Source organism: Dromaius novaehollandiae, chromosome 5, assembly GCF_036370855.1.
Source record: "Dromaius novaehollandiae isolate bDroNov1 chromosome 5, bDroNov1.hap1, whole genome shotgun sequence".
Lineage (NCBI taxonomy): Eukaryota > Metazoa > Chordata > Aves > Casuariiformes > Dromaiidae > Dromaius > Dromaius novaehollandiae.
The window spans coordinates 65,545,344-65,566,178 of record NC_088102.1 but is presented as its reverse complement, the minus strand read 5'-3'; the positions used below and the strand labels follow the sequence as shown (position 1 = coordinate 65,566,178).

Sequence of the window (20,835 nt, the reverse complement as noted above, 5' to 3'; positions counted from 1 at the left end):
TCTCGGTCCGTGGCGGTTCGCTTCCCTCCGAGGCGGCAGCCTGCAGAGCAGGCACACAGCCTGCGTGGGTGCGGATGCCCTGCTGCAGGGCTGCCCACGGCACTCCTGACTGCCGAATACGCCGTGTTTGTGTGCGTACTTACTGCAGGCGTGAGCGCTGCGCTGCACCGCAGTTTGTGCGGGAGTCTGTGCCCGGGGGGGTGGGGGGGAGCGTGTGCGGGCCCCCCGCGGGCCACACTGCGGCAGGCGGCTGCCCCGGGGGTGGCGCCGGCTCCGCTCCGGCCGTGCCCGGCTCGCCGGCGCTCCTGCAGCCGGTTTCATTCATGCTTTCTCCTTCGCCATCTCCCTCTCCGATTCAGGGAAAGGGAGAGCGCGTGTGGGCGGCCGCTGAGAGGCTTTCTGTCAATCAAGGCAGCGAGCTGAAAAGAAGGCGAGCGAGGGGGAAGGAGGGAGAACAGCTTTCCCGGGGGAGGGGGCGGCTGTTGTTGCTGCCGCCGCTGCCAGCCTCGCAGCCCTTCCCGGGGGGCATCTGCAGAGCCAGGGGGGGTCACTTCTGCGCCACAGACCTGCCCGCGGTGGGGGGGAGTCGGGGGCCTCCTCTCACCCGCCCGCTCACCACCTACCCCCTTCCAGCGGCGACGGAGGGGGGGACGGGGGACGGGACTCGCGGCTGCTCCGTCTCGCGAAAGCGGCTGAGCCGTCCGCGCCTCGGAGGGTGCCGGCGTGTACGTGCCTGCGGGGGCGGCGGGCGCGCTGGGCGGTGCGGGGAGCCCCGCCGCGGCGCCGGCCGGGCTGCGCGGGGAGCGGAGCGGCACGGGGGGGGGGTCCCCGCGGCTCTGCTGGGGGAGCTGGGGAGGCTGAAGGGCGCCGCGCTGAGGGGGAGGGGCGGGCGCGGGCTGTGAGGAGAGGCGCGAGGCAAGTTCTAACGGTTCTAACGGTCCTAACGGTCTCGCGGAGGGAGGCGCCCGGCGCGCGCCCCCCGCGGGGGGCCGGGGCTGCGGCGGGGAGGGAGGTGGGGGGGAGGGCGGCGCTGCCTTTGTGCTCCCGCCGCACCTGAGCGCCGGGCTGGGCGGGACGGCGCAGGTGGGGGCGGGCGGCGGCGGGGCTCCGCGCACCGGGGCAGCGGGCGCGGCAGCGGCAGCCGCGGAGGGGAGGTAAGGCTGCGCCGCGGGGGGCGGCGGGGGCGGGCAGGGCAGGCTCCCCCCTCTCCGGGCTGTGCGCGGAGGGGAGCAGCAGCCCGGTGGCCGGGGGAAGGACGGGCGCGGAGGTGGGCACGCCGCCCGCGGGGGTGCGGCGGCAGGAGGGGGCAGCCCGCGGCGCTTTTTCCGCGCAGCTGCCCCTGACCCCGCGAGGGGGATCGAGGGCGGCCGGTAACGGCTCTCCGGGGGCCCGGGGGGTGGTGGCGGTGTGCCCAAGGTTGGCTGCTTTTCTGTTAATTCCCCCCCCCCCCCCCATGCTAAAACATGCGAAACAGCCGCCGGTTTATTTGCCCAGTTGCTGGATGAAGATGACGAAGCCGGAGACTTTGTGGGAGGCCGCTTTCGAATAAGTGTAGCCGGCAGTGAACCTGGTAGCTGCCGGCTGCGGTTAAAACATTATCAGCAGCAGCAGCAGCAACAGCTTCGCGAGGCTCTCCCGGCATAGCGCTGCCTCCCGCGCCGAGGTGGCGGCCGGCCCGCGGTGCGCTTGGCTCTCTGCTAGATGGCGGTGCTGAGAGCAGGATCGCTGCTGGTGCGGGTAATAAAGTGTCGGGAGGCGGGAGGCTTGCGAGCTGCTGGGTTTTGACTGAATTGCGGGGTGGTATGAAGTGACTTGTGGAAGGGAACGGGACAGAGGCTTCACCATGTATCCCGTGAGCTTTTTTTTTGTTTTTTTTTTTGTTTTGTAATTAAGAGCAAATTTTCAAACTTTATTTATGCTTATCCTATCATACAATTGTGTGTTTGATTCTTGTGTTACATTTGGAAAGGAAAAAACCAAATTGGTAGGTTAAGCGTTCTGCATTGCAACGTTATTTACTAAGTTTCTGAGATTTGGATCCAGCTCCAGTGGTTGCCACTTGACTGGCAGAGATCCGTTTCTGTGCTTGTGTTAGAGCAGTAAATTATTGATTCAAAAGAAATGTGGCAGCATTGCCCTCTCTTCTTATTTCATGATTGTTATATGTACCGAGAAAGCATTTTTTGGTTTTATGTCAGTGTTTTATCAAGCAACTTGAGATAATTTCTTTCTTGTATAAATCAGGTACTTAATGGATGAAATTCAGGTCTTGGATAGATCCAGAGCTTACACTGAGCTCAGCAGATAGTTTTTTTGGTTTTTTGTTTATTACTTCAAATATTACACATGGTAAAATTCAGCACTCTGTCTCCACTTTCCTTACGCTTGTTTTCCGGTTTTGTGCCTTTGGAGTAGCAGAATGTAGTGCTTCAGCTGCTATTTGCATCGATAGGTTTGATTTAGGGTTGTATAGCTGGAGGCAAGGATTGTTCTGGGGCTCAATATTTTCCCACTGAGATAGAGAAAATTTAGCCTACTGGTTTGAGTGTGAATACAATGGACCCCAGAACTCTTATTTTACGTATGCATATAATGAGTCTCATGGGTTTCCGCAGGTACGTGCAGGAAGGTAAACATATGCTCACTCATATAATCCATTTTGCTGTAATTGAATATTTATTATTCCTTGTAGATTTTTGCTAATTTTTACTTCTTGCTTAGCATTATCACAATGGTTTAAGGGCTAATCTTTGAAATGTTTGTCGTTCCACTGCAGACACAGTTGCTAACTGGATGTTGTGCATTTAAAGCTAGAACAAGGGACTTGGAAGAGCGAGGCCAGCAATTTAGTAGCACGTGTGCAATAAATGCTAGAAGATACAATAGGAATGCAAACTGAATGACTATAGCATGCATCTTTTGATGTTGATATTAATATCAGTAGTGATTTGGTACAAAGCAGAAAAATAAATAAATTCATTCATTTTTAAGTGCCTAAACTGGTTTGAGATGGAAGAGGTTGTTTCTGTTATGAGATGCATTTTGTCTAAAAAGGGGGGGGGGTAAAAAGACAGAAAAAGTTATTTGTGACCATTTATTTTGTTTTCTGGACCTCAAAATTCCATTATGTAGCAGGATGCTTTCCTCATTGTTTCTTCTTTGTGTCTGGAAAGGCAGATGTTCCAACAGGAGGGGCAATTACACTGGTTTGCAACACAGGAGGAAAAAAAAAAATCTTCCTCTGACTCTTCCTGCCTCTACCTAAAAGATCAGACAAATGCAGAACTGTAAGTCCCTCAGATAGTCTGAGAAATCCTGTGTTAAAAGCAAGGATTTGTTTTCATGGTATTATTAGTTCCATTTAGGGCTTGTCAGCACAGGGATATGCAGGGAAGTTAAGTTTGTTCAACAAAAGGTGTGGTTAATACACAAATCAAAGGAAATTTCTGTTTCCAGATTAAAATGAGTTGATTTGTCTAACAGACTGTGTAAAAGAATTCCATTTGTTTCGATGGATCTTGCAGTTGTCCACAAACAAAACTCTCAGCAAAAGTTGGGAAGTTTTCTTAGGTTTAGCTTGTTCTTGTTAGTTGCTTAACCAGATCTTTCTGTCTTATGGGATATTGAGTCAAAAGGCAGAAGAGGCAGTGGAGGTTCAAGCCCTGAAGGTTTTTGCAGAAGAGGCGTTCTGAGTTGAGATTTTGTCATGTACTTTTTAAAAAAGCTGTATTTTCACAAAATTAATGGGAGTTTTGTTATTGCAGGTTCTCTTCGGGTTTGCTTGTTATCCTGTGCAGACTGTAGCAAAGCGTAACTGATGTGAACCCTAAGCTCCTCCCGTAATAGGGCATGGGCTCTCAGTGTAAGTTGACACTTGACAGAATTTAGTTGTAGCTTTTAGGTGTAAACACATTATTTCTACTTTAGAGGATGTTTGAGACTTCCTGCAGTCTAAACATTCAAGTGGATGTTAAACACTGAATGACTGACTTGTGCTACTGGCATCTTTCAGCAGAACAAGGCCAGAGGACACCCTGATTACTTCCCTCCGGCCCCACTTTCATGTTGTTTTGATAAATAAGTTTAACATCAAGAAATGACTCAAAGGGGCAAAAAAGCAGTAGCAAAAAAGATATTTCTCTCTTCCACATGCATAATTTATCACCTTATGGAAGTTTGGTCATCTGTTTCTTGCCATACAGCAGGCAGAAACTTCATTATACGTAACATGCTTGGCACCTTTGGCCCTTTATATGCTACTGCATTGCAAGTGAGTCATGATATTCGGAAAAGGAAAGGGTCTTGCAAGTCTCTGGAAAGTAACAGGGCGTTTTATTCCACTGCGGAGCTCTGGCACAGTAATTCCTTCAGTTCTGTATTTTCAGACTTCCCAACCTTAAATGGTATGGAACGAAGTTCATCTGTGATTTCAAGCAACATTTTAAAGAACGAGTATGGCATTAATTTGCATGTTAGAGGTCAGATTCGAGCTTGTGTTGTAAGACTCTTGATTTTGACCGGCTAGAAGTGTATGTGGTTCTGGATGTGCTTGGTTTGTGTCTTTTTCTCTTAGCTTTTTCTTGCTTAGTGATCTGCTGCACATAACCTAAATCCTGACCTGTCCAGGGCAAGAACAGCCTTGCATAACTCATTTCAGTGGGGCTCAAATCCCTGTTTGCAGTTCTAAGAGGCTAGTGGTTTAGAAATAAACAGTCTGACCTTCATGGCTGATTTAAGGTTAAGGGTGGCTGCCTCAAATACTGAATATTCTAAGCAGACTAAATTAGCATAAAGGTGTTAGTTTCTTGTTTTCATCACAGAACCAATTATGATAAGCAATTATGTTTTGCTACTGTGCTTGCTCATGTAACACCTAGCTAGTGCAAGCTTCTGCATTTCCGCTACGAGTGACATGTGAACACAACTGCATGGGTTAGCAGCCCTGGTTTTTGACACAAACTCACCCTGCAGGTATAAGCAGCCCAGTTAGGTTACGGGTAGACTATAATCTCCCATATATAGCATCAGATAAATGCCTTCAGACTGGCCTCATCAATCGCTGCATTATAAAAAAGCCACTTAGACCCTCTTATTGAAAAGAATTGAGTACATGATGCTGGGCTCACATAGCAATGAGTACAAAACCAAAAAAGAATACTAACTACATGTAATATATTATCCATGTGTAAATTTGTTTAGGATGATATGTATGTGCATTATTCTAACTGTGTAGCGTGCAAACTCAGTGCTCTTGGATGTGCCTGCACGTGAACTGGATATGAACTACTGTTCATATAGGTTCTGAAAGCTTTAGTGAAAACAATTATCGATAGTTGCAAGGTGCAGAGACTAGGTCTTTGCCCATCAGCATTACTGTCATGCACACAGCCAGCATACCATTAACTAAAGTCTGTGTGTATACACCTCTCTATCAAACTGCATAAGCTATGACACAGCTAGTCTTAATTACACTGCTTTCTTAAAGCAATAAAAATGTTGTACTTCATATTTCACTAGAACTGTTCTACCATTCACTTTGTCCACAGATCATGTTTCATTAAAAGTGCTGAGGAGCACCCAGAACTCTGAAGACAGCAGTTTTGTGCAAGATAAGAATGTTCCTTAAAGAAGCTGATGGAGGATAGAGCTCCAGAGTACCTGGCAGACACTGACAGCATAAGATGACACCATAGTCTAGTCTGAAATTGTAAGTCAAGGAAGACTAGATATCCTTCACTTTACAAGAAGTTATTGCATCTAAGAAATTCAATAATGGGCTAGAGTCTGCTTTCAGGACCTGTGCAAATGTGTTTTTCCTGTTCAGTTACACTAATATGACTATGGAGTGACTAGTTTCTCTTTGGTGGGTCAGATATTCTGTATATGTAGGTGTAAGAGGCAGTAAAGTTTATTTACCCTGGTGACTTGAGTTTGGTACCCATCATTTCCAAACTTCTTAATTTCTAGAACTGCTAAGAAAGCTGGGAAATAGATAAAGTATTACAGCATGACTAAAACTACTGGTTCTGAAGGCGTTGGTTCACTTGCAGCAAGCTGTGTTTGGAAGCTGCAGTTACCAAAGGTCATGAAATCACTAACATCATGAAACATGCAAAATATTTCACACGAATGATGCCTGTACCCTTACAGAGTCTTTTTACCCCTGAGGCTTTTGCAGTATAGGGACCTGTCATCAGGGAACAGTTTACAAGTCAGGAGGCTAGAACATTAATGCTGCATATTGCACCTGAAGTATGTTACACCATTGTAACTCCTATATTAAATACAAAAATAACACTATGTTTGGCAGATATAAGATTGATAACTACTATTGGGAAAAAATCAGTATTAATAGATCTTTTAGTGTGAACTACAGATGCAGTGGATTTACGTTTTTCCACTTAAAAAGGGGAGGAATTCTATCTCAGGCTTCCATTTCGTTTCACCTTCATTAAACTGTTCTTGTAAGAAAGAATAAGTGCAGTAAGTAATCTCACCAAGTATGTTTCTATTTATAAGTGAACGAGGATCAAATCCTGTCATTTGTTCCTGTGACCCTGAGAAATGCACAAGGTGGATATATTTGGTTGGGAAAGAGAGAACTAGTTTACCTGCAGAAATGTGCTAACATTAATGTAGCAAGCTTATTTTCCATATGCACACACCTTTTCCAGAACCAGACGTTGAATGTGGAGAAGCATATGACTGTAAGTATTCAGAATGGCTATTCTGGTAGCTTCCCCTGTATAGAAATACTCTTGGATATAAGTTACTATTGCAGATAGTTGGGGAAGGCCCACCTAAACCTAGAGGAGCAGAAGAATAAAACAAAAAAAGAAGCCTGGTAACAATGCAAGTTTAAGTGTAACCAGACACAAAGATCTTCAAAACATGTGTGCTTTGATAACAATACATATTTTCATCTGTAAGCCCAATGTGATAAATTTAGATTAAATTTCTTCTTACATATCCGCTCCTGTTTGTTTCATATCTACGTATAGTGACAGCCATTTTGAACAGCAGTAGAATACTTTTTAATTAGAGCTGTAGCTTTTTGTTCAGGTAATGATGCATCTTACGTTAACAGCACAGCAGACAAGTGACGCTGTGATATGCTATTTCTTGATGTTCATGTAATTTAATCAGCAGAGTTATGCCTACAGATCACAGTCTGTCTGAATCCTGAGTTTTGTGTGTCTGGAGATGCATACCCTCGACTCAAAATTTAAGCAGTACAGTTAAAGTTAATGTATATTATATGTCCTTAAGAATTAGATGCTAAAAATTGGCATGGAGATAGCACTACATTAAATTTATGTCAGTAAAAGTGTAAAATTGTTTAAAATCAATAAAGGAGTAGACATGGGATAATGGAGGCTGTTGCATGCAAAGCAACAAACAGGATGCTTGAAGGAAGTTGTCCTTAAAAAAAAAAAAATTTTTTTTAATGATTTGTAGGGGTTTTGGTAAAAATCAGTAAGTATTTTTTATTTCCTTTGTAATAAAAGGCATTGTAAATAATGTTCTCGTTGTCAGCCTCTGAAGTGTTCAACACTGGAGTGTGTGCACTGTGGGGCTACATCAACCTATCAAAATATTGCGAATGAAAGTCAAAGGAAGTATTGCAACAAATTCTGTGTTGGCCTGCAAATTAAAAAATATCCTAAAACAGTGATTGGCCTTTTTTAAAAATTTGAAATTGAAGTTTAAATTGAAAATGTTTTAGAAAATAATGATTTTTGAGGAGACTTAATTTGGAATTTTTAAAATATATGTACATATATATGATTATATATATTGTTTCAGTTATTTTGTGTCTTTCTATATCTCTCTTTGGGTTGTTTCTTTTATCATAACCTACTTCTATTTTTCCTAACATTCTGAGAAGGAGAAACTTGCAACTTGCACTTCTGAAAGAGGCCTCCATTCAAGCTAACAGGGCCATTTGTATTTGCTAATATTAAGTCTGTGCATACCTTCTTTAAGTATTAAAACTGCAGCGTACTTACACTACCATTTTAATGTATAGTTTATCTCTCTGTTGATTTCACCTCTTGGTGGGGCAGTTTAGATGAATTTGGAGGACGAATTCATTTGTATGAATGTATAATTCTGTTTTGGGTATATTTGGCTTGTTCTGACGCTTCACTTGGTCCATGCCTTGGTTTCCCTTTACTGGCCTGCAGTCACCTGGAGCTCTGTTGACTGGCCAGCAAGTCTCAGTGTTTACTGATGTGGGTCTCTAGCCAAAGACAGATTGCACAGTTTCTGAGGTGACAATGCTGCCAAGCAAACAGAGCTAGGCCAGGATCTGCTTTGTGTTGCTCTTCATTTCGGGTTTTCTGTCATATTCTGTCTGAAGGCCATGCTTTTCTAAGCAACAGGAACACAATACCATGAAAGTCGTATCATTCCTCACAACCAGCAGCTTCCTTCTTCAGCAGGCCTCCATTTGCATCTCCTCAGTACAAACCTCAAAGGAGTCTTTTACTCCTCTGAACAGACTGCACTTGTGCATCATTCTGTTCTTATTTACACCTTCAGTCCCCTAAACAATTCACACCTCTTATGACTACAGCAGGAGAAATATTCCCACATCTCTGATCCTCTGGAGGCTGAGCTTGAAGGTGCTTTTTCTAATCCAGAGCATCCACTCATTTTTGGATTGATATCTGGATTTCTCTCTAGTATTGCTCAAGGATGAGATATCTTATCTTATGTGGAAGAAAAAGTGTCCACATCTCCTCGCCTGAAGAGGTAAACTCAGTCTTACAAATCATTCATCATCTCTCCTCTAAAACAGAAGCTAGACACTCTAGCAACCAGACAGCTGGCAGGACAGAAATCTCTACAGGTCCCTGGAAGGCAGTTCCCTCTGCCTTCTCTTGTGGGTGCCAAACAGCCCAACAGGAGCCAGAACCAATTCATTTTACATCATTCAAATTTTAGCCAGTGCTATTAGCAACTTTTCTTCAGTGTCACAGTGCTTTGTCTCCTCATGTTGTAACCAGTAGGCCTTACAAGAAATTTTAAGACTGTAGGCATGGAAATTCAGAGCATGTCTTCTATTACAGAATTATCTCAGGCACTGCCTCACACACACAGGTCTCTTCCAGAGATTTGATAACCCTTTAAAACCACCCTTGCTGCATCTGGTGCTTTTAACAGTGACTGATGATTTGCTTTGTTTGCAGTGAAGGCATAGGCAAGCTACTGCAATACTGGTGGCTTTCCAATGTTGGTAGGCTTTGCAGAGACCAATATTGCCTGGGATCTGTGGCTTGACCCATCCCTGTAATCTCTGAAAGAATGTTTTGCCCTCCAGAACTGGTATGTTTGTGGACTATTTATGGGAAGCCGCACTAGAAGACCTTATCTCTTGAGGCTGTTAACAGCACTAAACATGATTTGTGAATTCTTTTTTAAACTGAAATTTATTATCACATGCTACTTAGTTGCTCATATACAACCTATCCATTGAGCCACCTCCAAAATGAGATTACGTCTCGTTTTTCCCTAATTCTGCACTCCAGAAGGTGGCAGTCCTGATGCTTTCTGCCCTGAGCACGGAGACAACAATTTCATTTCTCTCTACAGAGAGTTGCCACTCCCCTCCCCTGGGAAAATATGTTCTGTTTGTAATGCTAGCGATGGCAGGAGTCACTAATGACATCTTAGAGATTGTTAGGAATGTTTTGAAAATGTTGGCATTTTATAATGATGCAGAGAGCTTTTACAAATACCATTGAATAAAAACAAAATTACTGAAAAATATGCTAAGAATTTTGCACAATGGGGAGGGGGTCTTTGTTCTGAAATGTATCTCTCAGGTGCTATAAATAACAACTATTTTCATAATAGATGACATGCAGTCTGTAAAAGCAGGTCATTCCAATTACTAGCTTGTTTCTTCCCTCCACTTCATTGCCAGGAGATTTTTAGCAATCAGCAGCATTTCAGACTTCTTTAGGTAGAGGTGAGTGCTTTGTGGGTGTGAAATCAAGGGGAAGGCTCCAGGGGAGTATAGCAGGCTTTGGAACCACTTGGAAGGCAGGATTGCAGAAGTTTAGGTGGGCTTAATCAGCCTTTTTTGGCAGGCAGGCAGACAGATGCTTATCTAATTTCAATCTTAAAGAAAGATGGTATCTTGCAGCCCCATTCCTGCCTCCCACCAGCTTGCCAAGACTGCAGTTTTACTTCCTGTGTGCAGAATGCCAGTTGTGAATTAAAGGTAATGGGATTGGGAGAGAAGGAGTTGAGAGGTTTCTTTTCTGGTGGAGAATGGAACAGTCCATTGAACTATCTCTATTCTCCCAGCTGATGTCTGAAAATTGGGTTGTCCCAAGCAGTCCATGAGTTGCAAGTTGACAGTTGTATACAGATGTAGTGACAACACATCAGCCCAAGAGGCTTTTCTACACAGTCACATTGGAGATTTATTCTTAAAATTCTGCTGGTTATCACTCAAAAGGTGGGTAGCATGATTTCCCTGCACGTATTCCATGTGTTTCTCAATAGTCCATTAGACTTCGCATGTCATAGAGGTCTCTTGGACTTGACCAAAATTCGGGCTATATAAAATACAGGCTTATGGTCCCATAAAATAATAAATAACAGTCAGGCTCCTGCAGGCCTGCTAAGGGCAGTGAGAGTTCTTATGGGCTTGAGGTTTCATTTTTCTCCACTCTTGCAAGATTTAGGTCATATTGTCTAGGTCAGGAGATTTGTAAGCAAGCTAGGCATCTTGATTCAGACCCTCTGAGAGAGTACTTGTTTTGTCAGAGATGTTTTTAAGGCATATTCTATCCCTTGAAGATATAATGCTGCCTTTGAATTTACTGTCAACTTACAGAATTATACTTGCCTGTTTGATTTTTTTTTTCTTTAATATACAGGTGAGTAAAACATACTTGATATTTTTTCTAGCATCATCCAGACATGGAAAAGGGAATCCATTTTTATCTCTGGACCAATACATTTTTCCTGATGGTTTTGCAGAGTCAGTTTCCTTTTAGGAACAAGGACATGCTGCTTGCTGCTTTTTTCCTTGACTCTTTGAGTATAGCCAGATTTTTTGTTTTCTTTATCAGAACATCTTCCATTCAGTACTGCAACAGCATCTATTCCCTCATTTTCTGTTTCAGTAGCAGTGCACTTTACCAGCCTGGGGCTTGGGTTTCTCTGTCTCCTTTAGGAGTGGAGCCTCTCTCTTGTTGGCTTAAATCATTGCCACCATTCCACTACACTGACCAAACAGTTTGCTCCTTAAATTTGAGAACAGCAAGCCAGAGTGGTGAAATAATTTTAGCTAACTGACTTGTTTCAGTCCTTTTCTAAACATGGAAATCAGAGCGTGCAAACATTCATAAGATGAAATGTTGGCACAGATGTGATCATTTTTGTGAAACTGGAGATGTGACTGTTTTGTTGCGAAACTGCTGGGAAATTTGTGAATTGCTGTAACAAATCCTGTGACTGAAAAGTGTGTAATGGCTGTTTTATTCTGCTGGTGATTGCTCCCGCATTTCCAAGCCCATTTAGAATGGCCACCTAATTAAAATAGTTAACTTCCTTTTAAATTAGAGAGGAGGACTTCCCTTACATACCTTCGTGATACCTAACTTACACTGACATATGTGAGGAGTTGAGTGCCTGAATGTTGTGTTTATTGTAGCTCATTATTTATTGTTTTAAAGCATGTTTTCGGACCCTTAAGTGCTGTTTTATTTGTGGTAAATTATTACAAGCATGTGCGACACTTCATGCTAAGTAATTTAATTTACATTTTATAACATCTCTAGTGCCTAAATTATATGTGTTTTTCCTAAAGTGGGCACTGCCATTGGTTCTTAGCCTTTCCTTTTTGAACTTTAAGCATCATGTACAACAGTGTATCTCCCAAACTTTTTTAGACAAAACTACTTTTTTTTAATCCCTTTGAATGTGGTACACGCTCTCTGGCACTCTAGCTCCTCAGGCTCCTAATTGGAAACACGGTAGACTTTGCTGCTGTATATAGTTCTGGCCATTTGCCACAGTTTTGCATTTTGCCAGTGGGCAGCAGATAACAAATGGAGAATCACTGCTCTAAGTTTTGCAGTGAGGCTAGATAATGGGAGATCAGTAATTAAGCAATGATATGTTTTACCAGCAGTGTATTCTGTGCAGCTTGAAACATCGGTGTCCACATTCTGTTATCCTTAGATGGATTAGATTACATTCCATTAGCTTACATTGAGAACTGCTGCTGTGTGTTGGTCTTGGTCGTGACTCTAATGTTACATAAAGGTTTTTTTAACCTGAAAAATTTATTGTGCCAGTGGTAAGAGACTGATTCAGGCATGGTGCTGGTTTCCTTCATTTGGACCTTCATATTACCTGCATACTCAGAATTTAGAAAGAGGTTCTCTTCTGCTTGGCAAGCTTGCTTGAAAGTCAGGTCCTGCTGACTCAATCTCTGGCTTTACTGTGTTTTGTCACAGACTACTGGCATGGATTTGTCTGATGGCCTGGGTTTTGTAAAGCTGTGCTGTGAGAATGCTGAATGCATGGGGAAGAGGAGGCAGTCCAGAGGTAGCTGGAATCTGCTGTCATTTGCTCTACCAAAGCACCCCACTTAATCTGGAGATTGCTGGTCCTGAACAAAACTAGAAATCAGGAGTAGATCTCCAAGCTGATACACTGTCCTTGAAATTGAATGTTTCCAGTTTGGAATAGAGTTTCCTAGCTGTGCTGTCTTTTCTTGCTTCATCTTTCTTAGCTGGTATTGCTCTCTGCTGCTCTGTGCGTAGCTCTCATTCTTTCCATTTGTGTCTGTCATCTCTCCAGCCCAAATGTCATCTCTTCCAGCTATGTATCTGTCTCATAAAGAGCCCAATAACCTTCTGCCAGAAAGGCTTCAAACCAAGCAAGCACAAACTGCCCTTTTGTCCATCATATCCTCTCAGATGAGTAGCTTCTGTTTGATGTTGTCCAAGTATGAAATAGGCAGTGTTTTCCTGGAAGCTATAAAATCACCTACATTCATAATTTCTGAAGACTCAGCGTGCAGCAGGTTGTCCATAAATCCAGTGAACAGCTTAGCTGGAAGAAATTTGTGTTTAGTGTAAAACTAGTGGCAATTGAGTGCATCAGCAGAAACAAGTAGCCAGGTCAAAAAGTATGAGTAATAATGAGCAGGAAGTTCAGAACCTTGGGGGAGCTAATTACCTGTGTCAGTTAAGGTAAATCAGAGGGGTTCAATATGTGATGACCTGAAGATGAACACACCCCAGATAATTGAGGATGACGTATAAATAACTAGAGCCAGGGGATTTACATAAAAATTACTGCATGAGACTGCTTCAAATATTTTTGTACTTTCTTCACAGTATTTAACAGCATTGCTTTAACACAATAGGTGATGTGCCATCTAACATGAATTTGGAAAAGAAGTCTGGTTGTATGGCTTCTGAGTTGAGGAGTAAATACTCTGAGGTAGAATACTGTGGTTCTATTTCTTTGGTCCTTTTACTGTAATGCATGTGGTTTGTATTTCTCCTGAAGCAAGGTATTTAGTGGGTTTAGAAGAGACAAGAATTTCTACTAATGACAGTTTTTCACATGTTGATAACAAAGTCTTCTAGTTCATAATATTTCATAGCACCTCAAATATCATTAACAGCAATGGTAACTTGTAGCCCTTATTTAGATTTGGACAAAAATACAGTTTTTAAGGCCTGTGGTGGTGTTTGTAGTTAACTTTGATTTCATGACATGCAGTATCCCTGGGATCAAGTTTATTACGGACTATTAGCCTAGAATATTATTAGCCTCTAATGGATCAGCTGTTGAGATTTCACTGTAAGTAATGGAGGGGGGGAACATAATGCCTTTTTAATAAGGGGCTTTATCATGGATGGAAATGAACTGATGGTCTCCACTATAGAATATGTAAATAGAATCATTTGTTTCTGTTTTTCGTTCTTCTTCTGCAGCTGAGAGCTATGAATGTCATGCTCTCTGGTTCTGAGAACACAGTTGGTATTTGGAATTAACTTGAAACCAGTATTGGGCCTGGAAACTGCTGCATTAATCCATCAAACTGTTTCTAGCCCAGTTCCTGAAATGCAAAACTTTGGCATTGTACCGACCTGCTTGTGATTGGCATCTTTCTTCTTCAGTTGCTGCATGACTTTAGGAGTTGATGCTTCATAAGCTACCAGACTAGAGATCAGTAGAAAACTGAGATCCTGCTAGCCTTTCAGGCTAGATAAAACCTTGCTTGCTCATCATAGTGATTTACATGATACTGTTTTTGTTGTAGTGAAGTATTTTTTTTCCTGCTGTTCAAAAACTGGTCTCAGACCTTAAATCAGTGTGAATTTTAAAGCTTTTCTGCTGTGCTAACCTCTTATGCATCATTTTGGAGCTGTTAATTGATGATAATTCTGAGTGCTTAATCCATTTTGTTTGAGGATTTCTAAGCCTTTTGCTGGCAGACTGTCAGTGACATTGGTTGATGTGGTGAGTGTATTTGTGGAAGCAAGGGGATTGGAAGGCAAAAGAAGTTGTTTCTCTTTTACATCTTTTGTGTGCAGGATACCATGAAAAGCAAGGGCTGGAAAGGATAAGATAGTGATTTGTTCTCATCCCCCTCTACACCCACCAGTAGAGCCAAGCATTCGCGTTTGAGGGCTATGATGCTGAAGCAGAGTCCCATCTGCTGATATTCCCCTTTGCATGAGGTAGTTCCTTAAAGAAGGGGCCTTACATAAACAGCTTTGCTGACCTGTGTTTCTGTGTATATGCCATCTCCATTCTGTGGGTGTGTTAACTGCTGCACAGAAGAGAAAAAGCCAGAAACCAAGTCAGTGCTAGAGCTGGAAAGACTAAGCACTCCCTCTAGTTGTAACCCAGTCTTTATATCTAAGCAGGGCTTAGAATCTTCACATAACTTGGCCTAAGGTAAACTCAGAAGTTACTCCAGAATGAAGCTTAATTCTTCCTTGTGTTGAACTTGATGGCAAAAATACCTCAGATCATAGAGGAAACAAGATCAGACTGCATCGGCAGTGGTTTGCAGGTTGTAAAATTTTAAGGTCTGTCCACACTTTGTTTGAAAGGATCCTGATACTCTTCTCAGCAGCCAAAGCTGCTGTTCTGTGTTGACATGACTTGAAGTTGTGTCCAGAGAGAGGCAAACAGTATTACCAGCAGTTTTGTTTGCTTTGAGTATTACGTCTGTGTATTCCTTGAAGAACTCATCGATTTTTAAAACTGGAGCAGCAGTAGGCCACATGGATACAGTAGTGATACGCTGATGGTTGGAGCTTCTGCATTCATCTTTCTGGAGTAAACAGTTCTGTTACCCTCAGTGATGTGTGGCACCCCAAGATCAATGGGGTAATTTAACCTGAATAGAAGACTGCTTAGCATACAGGTAGATGCCATTTGATACAATAGTGGAAACAAGCAAATGTCTAGAGCATTATCCACTGTCTGATGAAAGCGCTTCTTAAGATCAACTTGCAGTGCTAATAACCTCAGCCTGTCTGGAGAAAGGGGGGGTTTATACTAAAAAGTTCAGGCTCAGCACAGTTTATGCTGGGAAGACATCAATGAGTGAAAGGCATCATTCTGAGTTATAGTATGATTTCTAATCAGTAATTCCCGGTCTGGATGAGTGCCTTGACTGCTGACTTACAGGGTCTTAATGTTGTGAATGAATAAGTTTTTCAAACCTGAGTACATTAAGGGTGGTCATGTCTCATTTATGTCTGTCTGTGACCTTTTTGTAGCCCATAGCGTGCAGATACTTCAATGTCTTGATTTTTAGACTTGATTTCCTTCTCTCCTGCCCCCGTTTCTTCTCCAGTGAAGAATGGAAACACTGATCTGCTTTTTCCAGGAGAAGCTGAGATACATAAAGATTAAACAACTGGCCCAAAGACTTTTAGGAAGTCTGTATCAGGCAAGGTAAGGAGCTCCTGAGTCCTGGCCTAGCACCCTAATTTCCACACCCAGCATCCCCTATAAGTAACATTGTAACAGACTGCCACTGCCTTTTGAGCTGCAGCACTGGGCCCTCAGAAGGAGCTCACCCTTTTTCACTGGGTAGGCTATGGTGAGGCCCTGGGGCCCTACTATGATGCCATTGCCTGGCAATATAGTCACAGTGTCCTGGGGCAGGATAAAAAGGGGCTCCTCCTGCACTTACTGCCAGTCTACCTGGGTTTACAGGCTGGACAAGGGCTAGGCTGAGCCCAGGTCTTCAGGGGCTCTCTGGAGGCTGTTCTTGGGTGCAAATGCACCTTTGTGAGGTAATGGGAATTAAAGGATATCTAGCAAGATATTGGGACAGCTGGGGGCACCAGTGCCAGGACCTCAGGACACCAAAGGATGGAAGTACTCAGCAGCTGGCACACCCGTTGGTACTGAGGCCATGAACTGGCCTTAACTTTGGTCTTACTGACCTTACTTTTGGCTTTACTGGCGCAGCTTCAGTACTGAGACCGCTTAATGCAATTTCAGATGATTGCGAAGTGCCTCTGTCTGTTCCGTCTGCTCTCTTAAGGCTGCCTCTTGACCCCATCCCAGCAACTGCAATCCCATTTCCGGGAACTAGAAGAGAGAGAAGTGCTTTCTGCTCTCACTGATGGGGTTGGGTGCTGAAGGAGCTCCAAATTGGATATTATACATCTTTTAATTGAAAAAAATTGGTGAGACACCATGAAATATACCACATACCAACATCAAGGGAAGAGTAAATCTCTATCCAATAAAACGTATATTCCGTGGATAAGCCTCTTGTATGGTATATACTGTATATTTTGTAATGTTTGGAAGTTTATAGTGCTTATCTGCCTGACTCTAGACACTAGCTGCCCTGTGATAGAAGCAGGGTCGAGCTCTCTAAACCAGCAGAACAAATACAGGTGGACTGTGGTCCAGATCTCAGAACTGGGTACTTTAACTCCCATTGTTTTAAATAGATATTTAGACACTGGAAGTCCCTCATTCTTTGGAGATCCTTACCACCCATGTTTCCAACTGAGATTAGAGTTAAGGGCACTTAGTACCTCCAAGGTTCAGCCTTAAGTGCCTGCCAAAATATTCTCTGCTTTTGGCGCTTGAAAGGGTTCTGCCCTTCTTGTCTTTTTGTTATTTTTGTATGAAAATGTGAAATCACAACTAAACTGATTTTAACATTTACTTAAAAAAGGGAAAAAAAAGGTGTTTTTTTTCTGGACTGAAACCTTGTATATCACATTTCAGCAAGTTTCAGGGCTGTTTTGTCAAAGTATAATTAGGGATTTATAATGTAAATGCTGACACAACCTTAACTATCCTATTGCAGATGTGACACTTAATTAAAGGCTCTCAAGGGTGCAGTATGCTCCTTCGTGGATTAGCTTCCTGGAAATTTAATGGCAGTTTGCAAATTGTCATCCTATTTTGCTTTTAGTCTACCTTTTGCTACTATACTAAGGAATTTTGATTTTGATAATGTGAGATTATGTTTTACTTTTTATTTTACTTTCATCTCTGTTAAAAAGCTCTCTTCCACCCTTCTGCTGTGTTTTAGGCAGAAGAATGAGTCAGCTGGGGAGATCCTGGAGATACCTGCCCAATGTGTCAATGACAGATTGTTTCGTTTGGCTGCTTAGGGTCCAGTGAGTCTTCTAGAAATTAAGCAGGAGACTCATGCCCAGCCCTCAGTAACCACTCAAATTCCTATCTCACCTGCTGGTGAAATTCACTTGAGTTTGGAAAAGATCTAAGCGTAGTCCCAGCTAGAAGTCTGCCCCGTGATTTTATGGAGGTAGAGATTTGCGTTATAGTATGCTATAGGATTTACTTAGTTCTTAGTGTGTTTGGAGGTTAAATTGTTTTGCTTCCCTGCAGAAAAGGATGTGATTTATTTGTGACATGATCAAATATTCTGTACTACTTACAGATTAGCCACATAATGTCATTGTGCAGTAAATATATCTAAATAATGTACAGACACATTCATTCTGGAATAGTTATTCTTATAATTCTCACCTACAGTACTCTTTCAGAACTTGTATCTGTAGACAAGTTTTTAAATGCTTATTAGTTCTTGGGAGGTCTGATTGTACAAACAGAATTGGCCGGTGCAGAAGAAAATTTTTTGTGCAGAATTAATTAGGTAAAATGTCATCTTTTTAAAAGTCCAGTGTTTATCTAGCTATTATATATTACATTTCAAAGTATGGAACCCTAAAAATTACTATTGTGTTCAAGGAAGTTGTTGGTTGTCAAGCACTTTCTGAAAATCCAGTCACTTCATTTAAACACTTAAATGAAAACTAAATTTTCTTGTAAAACCTGTCTCTCTTTTTTTGAGAGATTAAATGAATCAGTGGCTGTATTAAAATGGTTAGCACTGTCCCTTTCCAAGCAATTTTATAGATTCAAAATATTCCGCCCCCCAAAAAGAAGCTGATATAGCATTAACCATGAAAGTAACTTACTTTTGTAATTCCAGAGTGTTATCCAAGACAAAAGCTTATTTAGTGATGAAATATACTCTTCTGTGCAGTCTACTGCAGCTTGTCTGCCTTGTGGTGTGCTTATGCTGTTTGAACTCTGCAAATGCTGGGGACCATGAAAATTTTGTCTACCTGTACTGATGCCCTATGCTTTGCTAGTATGATGCTTGCTCGTAAACTGGTCAGGCTCTTTTGATAAGAACTCAGACTTGAGGGACCATGAACCCACTCTAATGTCTACTGGCAAAACAGTCTTCAGAAAGGTATTTAGCATGAGAGTGAAAAAATCCCTCTAAAACAGCGTTCTGCAACATCCTTTATAGTGGACGAAGAGTATGCTCTGAGCTCACTGCATCATCCTGAGGAACCCTCTCACCCCATCTGTTCCGTAAGACAGGCAAAGGAATAGCAAGCAGGTTCTCGGCTCCTTTTGATAGCCAGTCCCTGCAAAGGATAAAACTGGTTGAGTAAGTTAGGGTCTGCAGGGGTGAACATAGTCGTGAGCAGAGTGAAGAAATGTGTATGATTCCTTCAAAGCTGGGCTGGTATGGGGAGGTTTTTGTTTGCTTTGTGAAGTCCGCATGCCAGTGAGTTTGGCTGGTGCAAGGGGTTCTTAGTGATGTTAATTTAAGCCATTTAATAGAGGTGGCTCTACATATCTGTCTGTAATGTTTCACAAACTATTTGGCAAGCTCTCAGGACACATGCTGAATTCAGAATTACAGCACCTGTATTTGTATGTTGGCATGTGATCTGTTCTGCTCTTTGTTGCTTACAGCCTGTACTCTGGCCTCCCCAGAAGTATACAAAAGTTTCATTACCTGAATCAGCTTGGAATTTCATGAGCAGTGCTGCTCTATTTGGATTGAGATTCATCTGTGTGGGAAGGGACGTTATATCATTTAAATCCAGCAGGTAGCTTAGGCGATAAAGGAAAGGGGAAGTTAAGGCTGTGCAGAGGTGGGGATGCAGACCTCGGTGGTGTTGGTAGAAGGCAGAAGGGCTTTGTGGCAGGACAGCAATTCTTTTCTCACATCCGTTTTCCTTGACACAGCTGCAGTGGGTGTCACATGGGGCAGCGCTAATGCGCAGAAGGTGCTACCCTCTCTTCACCCTGTTGGAAAGACAGCCTCAAAAGATTTGTGTGGATTTTGGTGGGGATGTGAGACTGGAATAAAAGGTGTGCACTTCTGTGGATCTGGTGCTCCTCTTACCCCTTGTAAGAGTCTTAGGCAGAAGAATGTAGTAATCTTGTTGCTTGCCCTTTTGTGCTTCGTTTTCATGAAATCCAGCGAGAGAGAATTACCCTTGCTGCCCAGAGACTGAGCGCTGAGGAAGATATAGTGACCACTTGCAGTGGCTGGCTCTGTAGCAAGGTTTTTTGTCTGTTATGTGGGTGGCTGAGGTTTCATCAGGGCAAGGAATTTCATTTCCACATTTCACTGAGGTTAGATTTTTACAGCAGTGTAACTGTGCGTACCTTGCAGAATCTGCAGGAGAGCAGAGCTGATTTGTGTTGAGACAGATCTCCCACACGGCTGTGAAAACAAGTGCACAAATTCTGAGGAGCTGGGTGTAAATCTGAAGCAACTGTCATGGAGATTGATGTTCTCTCTAGGAGTTAATCTAGATTTACATCAGGGTAACTGTGACCAGAATCTCTCAGGATTCATCTTTGCTAGACTTTAGTAGCTCACTAAATTAATTGCTAATTAACTTGAGATGGTTGATTATTGTGGATGCTTCCCACATATTTCTTCTTTCTTACCATCTCAGAATTTAAAGGCAGAGCTCCACTAGATCAGACCAGATCCTACCTGCTCTGAACTCCTGTGTGTCAAAAGCCATTCCTTTCAGCCAGATACTGCCCCACTGAGTGCACTCAGCAGATGTTACATCAAAGCGCTGCCATTCTTGAGAATGCAAACTTGTGTGCATCTTGGACAGAGAACAGCAGAGACAAAGCTGCCCATATTGTCTCAGGCACTTAAAATAGCAATAAAAGAGGTTAGAAGAGGTCTTGCAGGGCAGTCCAGGCTACCCATGAAGGTTAACCCTGCCAGTTTCTGCAGTGGGAGGGGCGGTGTGAGACTTCTCCTTGACTTAAATACAGTATCTGGTGTTTGAATTGGGCTCATCACTGAGCTAAGATAAACAGCATGAGCTACCTCCCCTCAGGATGCAATTGCATTTGTGCTCTGTTAGTTCTACAAAAGGCAGGCTGTAACATGAAATACCTGTTGGTAGAATACTCATTTGCAGCATCCGGGGGCTGAGAGAGAGGAAGTGGCTAGAGCTGCTCCTTCAAGGCCTGACAGTATTGAGGAGTTTGGAGATT

At 42.9% G+C, this 20,835-nt stretch overlaps 1 protein-coding gene across 6 annotated transcripts in view; it reads left to right on the top strand.

Annotated features, from left to right (window-relative positions):
* The first annotated feature begins 641 nt into the window (after positions 1-641).
* Positions 642-20,835, top strand: part of PTPN5 (protein tyrosine phosphatase non-receptor type 5) — an 87,829-nt gene continuing 67,635 nt past the window's right edge. For 3 of the 6 annotated variants that reach the window (XM_026092786.2, XM_026092783.2, XM_026092784.2), the window contains exons 1-4: positions 643-725; positions 1,495-1,737; positions 3,765-3,862; positions 5,547-5,707. The gene's annotated coding sequence lies outside the window, so the exon portion shown is untranslated. Of the gene's footprint in view, positions 726-1,494; positions 1,738-3,094; positions 3,288-3,764; positions 3,863-5,546; positions 5,708-20,835 lie in introns of those variants that run through there. The other 3 variants (XM_026092789.2, XM_064513119.1, XM_026092785.2) reach the window with 3 other exon arrangements.